The sequence below is a fragment of the Rutidosis leptorrhynchoides genome, chromosome 2 (assembly GCF_046630445.1).
Source record: "Rutidosis leptorrhynchoides isolate AG116_Rl617_1_P2 chromosome 2, CSIRO_AGI_Rlap_v1, whole genome shotgun sequence".
Classification (NCBI taxonomy): domain Eukaryota; kingdom Viridiplantae; phylum Streptophyta; class Magnoliopsida; order Asterales; family Asteraceae; genus Rutidosis; species Rutidosis leptorrhynchoides.
In genome coordinates this window covers 311,474,589-311,483,561 of record NC_092334.1, presented here as the reverse complement: position 1 = coordinate 311,483,561, position 8,973 = coordinate 311,474,589, and the positions used below count along the sequence as shown (strand labels likewise).

Sequence of the window (8,973 nt, the reverse complement as noted above, 5' to 3'; positions counted from 1 at the left end):
TGATAAACCGAAGACCCCACCTTTTGTTTTCCTGTCGCGTTAACCTACTGAATGCGCGAATCGGTTATTGGACTTTAAACTGATAGTTGGGCTTCCAGAAATGAAATTTGGGCTGCCATATTCCCAATCATGGTCCTTGCGGATCAGATCATCCCTATAATATAAAAAGAAAAACTCCAGATATTGGGTCGAGTTTCCTTTTCTTGTTGGGCCGAAATGAAAATAAAACGGGTTAAGATATTTAGTTGGGAATTAAATCAGCTATAAAGTAACAGCAGAGTGGTTTGAGTCGTGTCGAGTTAGTGGGAGGTCGCGGGTTCAAGCCTAGGCGGGGGTGTTTTATTTTTAAATCCGATTCTTTAAAAGGTAGCATTATATTTTATTACAATTATACGTATCATTATTATTACTACTAATATTATACTATTAGGATTATTATTAATAACTTTATATGTATTATTATTATTATTGTTAATATTATTATTATAATAATTATAGTTATAATTATTATTATTATTTGTATTATCATTAAGAATTAATATAAGGATTATCATTAGTATTATTAACTTATAAAATTTTTATTTATTTTTACTAGTATTATCATTATTATTAGTATTATAATTATTTTCATTTTTATTAACTATATTATTATTTTTCAAATTATCATTATTATTAAAAATTTCATTATTATTCTTATAATTATTATTATTAAAATTATTATTATATATATAGTTATTAATATTTAATATTATAAAAATAATACAACTTAAAATTATTAACATTATAATTATCATGATTATTATTACTATAATTATTATTAAAAATATTTACTATTATTATTATTAAAAGATAATACATGTTCACCGAACCTTACAAATTAGAATTTTATTTTTCTTAAGTCTTTTAACCTCACGATCCATTATTTCGACAGGTTTTTCGATGAATTGAAGCTTTTCATTGATTTGGATTTCGTCTAACGGAATAGTGAGATCTTCGTTAGCAAAATATTTTTTCAGATTCGAGACATGAAAAGTATTATGTACCCCGATGAGTTGTTGAGGTAAGTCAAGTCGGTAAGCTACTGGTCCGATGTACCTTGGATTTAGTTTCCCTCGTTTAAAAAATCGAATAATGCCTTTCCAAGGTGAAACCTTAAGCATGACCATCTCTCCAACTCTGAATTCTATATCTTTTCTTTTAATGTCCGCGTAGCTCTTTTGTCGACTTTGGGCGGTTTTTAACCGTTGTTGAATTTGGATGATCTTCTCAGTAGTTTCTTGAATTATCTCCGGACCCGTAATTTGTTTATCCCCCACTTCACTCCAACAAATTGGAGACCTGCACTTTCTACCATAAAGTGCCTCAAACGGTGCCATCTCAATACTCGAATGGTAACTGTTGTTGTAGGAAAATTCTGCTAACGGTAGATGTCAATCCCAACTGTTTCCAAAATCAATAACACATGCTCGTAGCATGTCTTCAAGGGTCTGTATCGTCCTTTCACTTTGCCCATCAGTTTGTGGGTGATAGGCAGTACTCATGTCTAGACGAGTCCCCAATGCTTGTTACAACGTCTGCAAGAATCTTGAAACAAATCTGCCATCCCTATCAGAGATAATAGAGACTGGTATTCCATGTCTAGAGATGACTTCCTTCAAGTATAAACGTGTCAACTTTTCCATTTTATCATCTTCTCTTATTGGCAAAAAGGGTGCTGATTTGGTGAGACGATCGACTATTACCCAAATAGTATCATAACCACTTGCAATCCTTGGCAATTTAGTAATGAAATCCATGGTAATATTTTTCCATTTCAATTTCGGGATTTCAGGTTGTTGAAGTAGACCTAACGGTTTTTGATGTTCAGCTTTGACCTTAGAACACGTCAAACATTCTTCTACGTATTTAGCGATATCGGCTTTCATACCCGGCCACCAAAAGTGTTTCTTGAGATCTTTGTACATCTTTTCTGCTCCGGGATGTATTGAGTATCTGGTTTTATGGGCTTCCTTAATTACCATTTCTCTCACATCTCCAAACTTTGGTACCCATCTTCCCTAATATTAAGATGTTTCTCCGATCCTTTGGGTATTTCATTCTTCAAATTTCCTTCTTTTAAAACTCCCTGTTGTGCCTCCATTATTTGAGTAGTTAGGTTAGTACGAATAATTATATTCATAGCTTTTACCCGTATAGGTTCTCTGTCCTTTCTACTCAAAGCGTTGGCTACCACGTTCGCCTTCCCCGAGTGGTAACGAATTTCAAAGTCGTAATCATTCAACAATTCAATCCACATACGATGCCTCATGTTTAGTTGTTTCTGATCAAATATATGTTGAAGACTTTTGTGGTCGGTATATATGATACTTTTGACCCCATATAAGTAGTGCCTCCAAGTCTTTAATGCAAAAACAACAGCGCCCAATTCCATATCCGAGAATCACCAACTCAAACCATGAACCATCAACGATTGATGCTGCCCGTTCTTGTTTTGGTCCAATCACTCCCAAAAACGATCAAACGTTGTTCGCAGTTGCTCGTAGATAGCAGCTGCTGACCTTCGAAACCCACCTGCTATTGCTCAGCTCCTGTTCCTGTTCGAATTGCAGCTGTTGCTGCGTAGGTTTTCTGTTTCTACTCAGGTTATAATATGGAGAAGATGATAAGCATTGATGATGATCGTGATATTACTAGTAATAATAATAACGATAATGAGTGATGGTGGGTGAAAGACGAATGATTGATGATGAAAGTAATTAGATAAATATGATAATGATAATCTTGATTGATAAACCGAAGACCCCACCTTTTGTTTTCCTGTCGCGTTAACCTACTGAATGCGCGAATCGGTTATTGGACATTAAACGGATAGTTGGGCTTCCAGAAACGAAATTTGGGCAGCCATATTCCCAATCATGGTCCTTGCGGATCAGATCATCCCTATAATATAAAAAGAAAAACTCAAGATATTGGGTCGAGTTTCCTTTTCTGGTTGGGCACGGGTTAAGATATTTAGTTGGGAATTAAATCAGATATGAAGTAACAGCAAAGTGGTTTGAGTCATTTCGAGTTAGCGGGAGGTCACGGGTTCAAGCCCAGGCTGAGGTGTTTTATTTTTAAATCCGATTCTTTAAAAGGTAGCATTATATTTTATTACAATTATAAGTATCATTATTATTACTACTAATATTATACTATTAGGATTATTATTAATAACTTTATATGTATTATTATTATTGTTAATATTATTATTATTATAATTATAGTTATAATTATTATTATTATTTGTATTATCATTAAGAATTAATATAAGGATTATCATTAGTATTATTAACTTATAACATTTTTATTTATTTTTACTAGTATTATCATTATTATTAGTATTATAAGTATTTTCATTTTTATTAACTATATTATTATTTTTCAAATTATCATTATTATTAAAAATTTCATTATTATTCTTATAATTATTATTATTAAAATTATTATTGTATATATAGTTATTAATATTTAATATTATAAAAATAATACAACTTAACATTATTAACTTTTTTATTATCATGATTATTATTACTATAATTATTATTAAAAATATTTACTATTATTATTATTAAAAGATAATACAACTAATAAATGTAACATAACTATATTAATATTTTTATAATAAATACTAATAAATGTAATTAATTACGTTATTAATGAAACACATAATTAAAATAACAATTAAATCACTAATAATACATAAATTTGTTCGATTACCATTATATGTGTTAATATATATATATATTAATTATATAGGTTCGTGAATCCGAGGCCAACCTTGCATTGTTTAGTTCAGTCTTATGCATATTTTTACTACAAAATATCGTATCGTGAGTTTCATTTGCTCCCTTTTTAAATTCTTTTGCAATATATATTTTGGGACTGAGAATACATGTGCTATTTTTATAAATGTTTGACGAAATAGACACAAGTACTTAAAAACATTCTATTTTTGAGTTATTATTACACCGGATATCACCCCTTTAGTCTGGTAACCTAAGAATTAGGGAACAGACACCCTAATTGATGCGAATCCTAAAGATAGATCTATGGGCTTTGACACGCCCCAGTCAGAGAATTTGAACTGCTTTAGTACTTCAAATTTTAGTATACAACCGCCATCTTTAAAATGAATGACCTATTTGTAAGGTGTATGCAACCATCATTTTTAAAAGGGATGGCCTGTTTGTATGCTGTTAACATGCAGTTTGCGAAATGCCTGTATGCGGGGGATATTCTAGATGTATTTTGTTAATGTCGGTTACCAGGTGTTTATTTCGTATGAATGATTTTATACACTTGCGAGTGTATGGTTATTTATAAATTGAAATCCTGTGGTCTATTGAAATTATTGAATTGATTGTTTATGATAAACCTATGAACTCACCAACCTTTTGGTTGACACTTTTAAGCATGTTTATTCTCAGTTATGAAAAAAATCTTCCGCTATGCATTTGCTCATTTTAGAGATGTTACTTGGGGTTGTTCATGCATATTTCAAAAGATGTTGCATTCAAGTCGTTTAATTTCAAAAAGACTGTTATGACAGATTAATCATTCATATTATGGGATCTATATATCATTTGTATCAAAAGGTTATATTTTGAAATGAGTTTGTCTTTTAAAAGAATGCAATGTTTGTAAAACGTATCATATAGAGGTCAGTACCTCGCAATAGAACCAACTAATGTAAATCGTTTATACTCGATATGAACGGGTCCTTTCACAACCCCTAAGGAAAGAGCCCTTGTTTGAGGCAGTTGGTGAAAGTACTGTGACAGTTGTACCAGCTGATACTAATTAGTTAGCTGGTACTGAAGACATAGCAAGGAGTGCTGTGATTGAAGACCCAGCCAGAAGTATGCTGCTGGTTGTAACAAGTGTTGAAGACCCAGCAAAAGAGGATGATCTGGGTGCTAAACATGATAATGATTCTGCTAATGTTGCCAATTTTACAGTCTGGGGTAGGCGCAGCTCAACGTTTATTCTATCACCAATTCCTACACATACTCTTACTTATTTTGATAGGACATGGGATAAACTCGGCTTTGAACCCGGGGGTCCTTCTGGCACAGCAGAATCATTATTCAAATATCCTCCATCTTCCCCAAAATGTAATGATAAACACACTACTTGGGAAGATGATTCAGCTGCACAAGGAGAGTGATAAGGCTAAAAAGGAACATATATTTCATAGCAAAATCCCCCAAGAAAGATAAGATTTTAGTTGCAATTGTTCCATTTTCAAGTAATATTCGTTTATATTTAATAAGTGCGAAGACAAAAGGTGAAAACGAAGATTTGAAGACAAAAAGGTCCAAAATGCTCAAATGTACAAGATACAATTAAAAAGGTTCAAATTATTGATGAGGAACGTCTAAAAATGACAAGAGTACAAGTTACAAAACGCAAAGTACACGATAAGGACGTTCGAAAATCCGGAACCGGGACATGAGTCAACTCTCAACGCTCGACGCAACGGTGTAAAAATTACGAGTCAACTATGCACAAGAATAAAATATAATATTTAAATAATTCATAAGAAGAATAATATTAAATAATAAAAACTTGTTAATTTAGCATAGTTCAGGGGTCATAAATGAAAATTCAAATCTATATTTTGCCTATAAAAAGGCAATTTACTCGATGAAATAAGGCACCCCTTTTCAATCCCATTTTCCAATCTCTCTCTCTCGTATATGTAATAAAAATATATATAATTTTAATTTTAATTTTAATTTTAATAATTTTAATTATGATTTAATTTAGTTATGGTACAAATGATTTACGGGTTTTAAGTCAAAACTCTGTCCGTGCAACGCTACGCGATTAATCACCACTGTAAGCTATGTTCTTCCTTTTTAATTTAATGTCTCGTAACTAAGTTATTATTATACTTATTTGAGCCGAAGTAATCGTGATGTTAGGCTAAAATATTAAGACGGGGTTATTGAACTTTGTACCATAATTAAGGTTTGGGCAAAAGACGAACACTTGTGGAAATTGGACTATTGACTATTAATAGATGGGGGGTATTGTCTAATTGAGTGACAACTCATTGGAGTCTGTCGAACCTATCTTCAAATTAATTAACCTAATAATTAATAATGATTATGGTTGTCCTATTTAGTGACGTTCATATGGAATCTATTATAATCATTTAATTAATCAATTGGGTTGGGTAATTGATTATTCATTCTGATCAAGTGGATGAATTAATATTCATATCTAATCAAAACAGGGGTGGATTACATACAGTGATAACTGGTGTAATTGTTGACAGAAGTGATAACTGCGTCACAGTTTAAATCCTTAATCAGTTGGAATATTTGACTTCGGGTATAAGGGTAATTTGACGAGGATACTCGCACTTTATATTTATGACCGATGGACTATTATGGACAAAAACCAGATAGACGTATCAAATAAACCAGGACAAAGGACAATTAACGCATGGTAATAAATTAAAATCAACACGTCAAACATCATGATTACGGAAGTTTAAATAAGCATAATTCTTTTATTGTATTTCTCATCGTATCTTTATTTACTGTCATTTTATTACTCGCAATTTTATTTACTGTCATTTTATTTATTGTCATTATTTTACGCACTTTAATTATCGTCATTTATCTTTGCGCTTAAAATATAGAATCGACAAACCGGTCATTAAACGGTAAAACCCCCCTTTTATAATAATATTACTACTTATATAATTATATATATTTTGTATAAATATAGTTGTTAAAAATATAGTAAGTATCACCAGCTCCCTGTGGAACGAACCGGACTTACTAAAAACTACACTACTCTACGATTAGGTACACTGCCTATAGTGTTGTAGCAAGGTTTAGGTATATCCCATCCGTAAATTAATAAAACTTGTGTCATATTTTGTAGTATTTTGTATTAAAAATAATACTATTTCGTACCCTCACGCTACATCATCAAGTTTTTGGCGCCGCTGCCGGGGAGCACTAAAACGCTATATTTTTAATTTATATTTGCAAAAATATAAAAAAAAAAAAAATAAACGCAAAAAAAAAAAAAAAAAAAAAACAAAAACGTAAAAAAAAAAACGTAAAAAAAAAACAAAAACGTAAAAAAAAAAAAAAAATTATTTTAAGTTTTATTACCTTTAGATTTTTAGACTCAGTCACAACTTTTAGTATTAAGTTTAGTTTTGCCATAGTTATTTTCATTTTTATATTTTTAGGCTTTGCCGTAAAATCCCTTGAGTGCTAATTCCTTAGACTAAGTTTTAGGTGCTTTAGAATTTTGCGACGCCATTTTTCGCGCTATTTTCTTATTTTTATTTTTCGACGCGTTTACCTATGTATCAATTACAATTCCAATTAGTGATCTCCATTTGTAGCTTTAATTTTAAGATAGTGATCGTTATAAGGTTAGATTAACCGCGTGTTTACAAACCACTCTTCGTCTTTTTCATTTTTCGACACTTTTCGACGCGCACTCTTTTTCTCTCTTATTTCTCGCCATTCTAGTTTTTGGACTTAGATTTTTTTCTACTTCTTCTCTAAATTTCTTAAAATTACGAAAATTTATTTTAAGTGGTTAAATTGATAGACATCAAAATTTTCTGGTTCGTAGTAATAGTTGGATTTGTACGTGGACCGGGTTATTGGAGCCAAACAGTACTCAATTATATTGAGACCAAACGAATCCTGCCCCTCTGCTGCATCTTTTGGCTATTCGAAACGTGGGCAAAATTAGAAAAGTCTATTGATTGGATAACTTATATAATTTTTCTTTCCTTTTTAAAAACTAATAGGATATTCAGTGAATGCACCGAGCAAGACGTTCACCGCCGGTCATACGTTCACCACCTGTAACTCGATCAAGACATCGTTTAACAAATATCGCTGTCGTTGATTTTTCTTTAGAATCGTCATCTACTCGACCAAGTACTCCAATTCAAATTTCCGATAATCCATCTTTTGAACCCGATTTCACAACTAAGAACCCGAAAGATATTCAAGGACAATTCCAAGATCCTGAACCCCAAACCGTTAAATCAGAATCCTCTAGTGATTCGGATACAACAAATCCAATCATGGAAAATCTAGAACCTCTAAGTATGGAAGATCGAATGAGGGCTAAACGCACGGGCCAAGGTCGCGCCATTATTAAGCCAGAAGTTAATGCTCCAGATTATGAAATCAAAGGACAAATTCTACACATGGTAACTAACCAATGCCAATTCAGTGGTGCACCGAATGAAGATCCTAACGAACACCTTCGTACGTTTAAAAGAATTTGTACACTATTCAAAATCCGAGAAGTGGAAGATGAGCAGATCTATCTCATGTTGTTTCCCTGGACTTTAAAGGGAGAAGCCAAAGATTGGTTAGAATCGTTACCTGAAGGGGCGATTGACACATGGGATGTTTTAGTTGAAAAATTTCTTAATCAATTCTTTCCGGCATCTAAAGCCGTGAGACTTCAAGGAGAAATTGTTACGTTCGCGCAAAAGCCAAATGAAACATTATATGAGGCGTGGACAAGATTCGAAAGGATGTTGAGAGGATGTCCTCAACACGGTTTAGACACTTACCAAATAGTACAAATATTCTACCAAGGTGTCAATGTTGCTACACGAAAAGACATCGACATAACAGCTGGTGGTTCCATTATGAAGAAAACCGCAACTGAAGCTTACAAGATCATTGATAACACAGCATCCCACTCTCATGAGTGGCACCAAGAAAAAGATATCTTTCGATCATCTAAAGCGGCTAGAGCCGATTCTAGCCATGACTTTGATTCCGTTTCCGCAAAAATAGATGCTTTCGAAAGAAGAATGGAAAAGATGAATAAAGATATTCACGCAATACGAATCAGTTGTGAGCTATGCGGTGGACCACACTTATTGAAAGATTGTCACATTGAACCAACATTGGAACAACGAGA

At 32.5% G+C, this 8,973-nt stretch overlaps 1 non-coding gene across 1 annotated transcript; it reads right to left on the bottom strand.

Moving 5' to 3' along the window:
- Positions 1-8,500: 8,500 nt before the first annotated feature.
- LOC139895206 (small nucleolar RNA R71) lies at positions 8,501-8,607 on the bottom strand. Its single transcript, XR_011775668.1, has one exon. It is a non-coding gene; the product is annotated as a small nucleolar RNA R71 (small nucleolar RNA).
- Between the last annotated feature and the right edge of the window lie 366 nt (positions 8,608-8,973).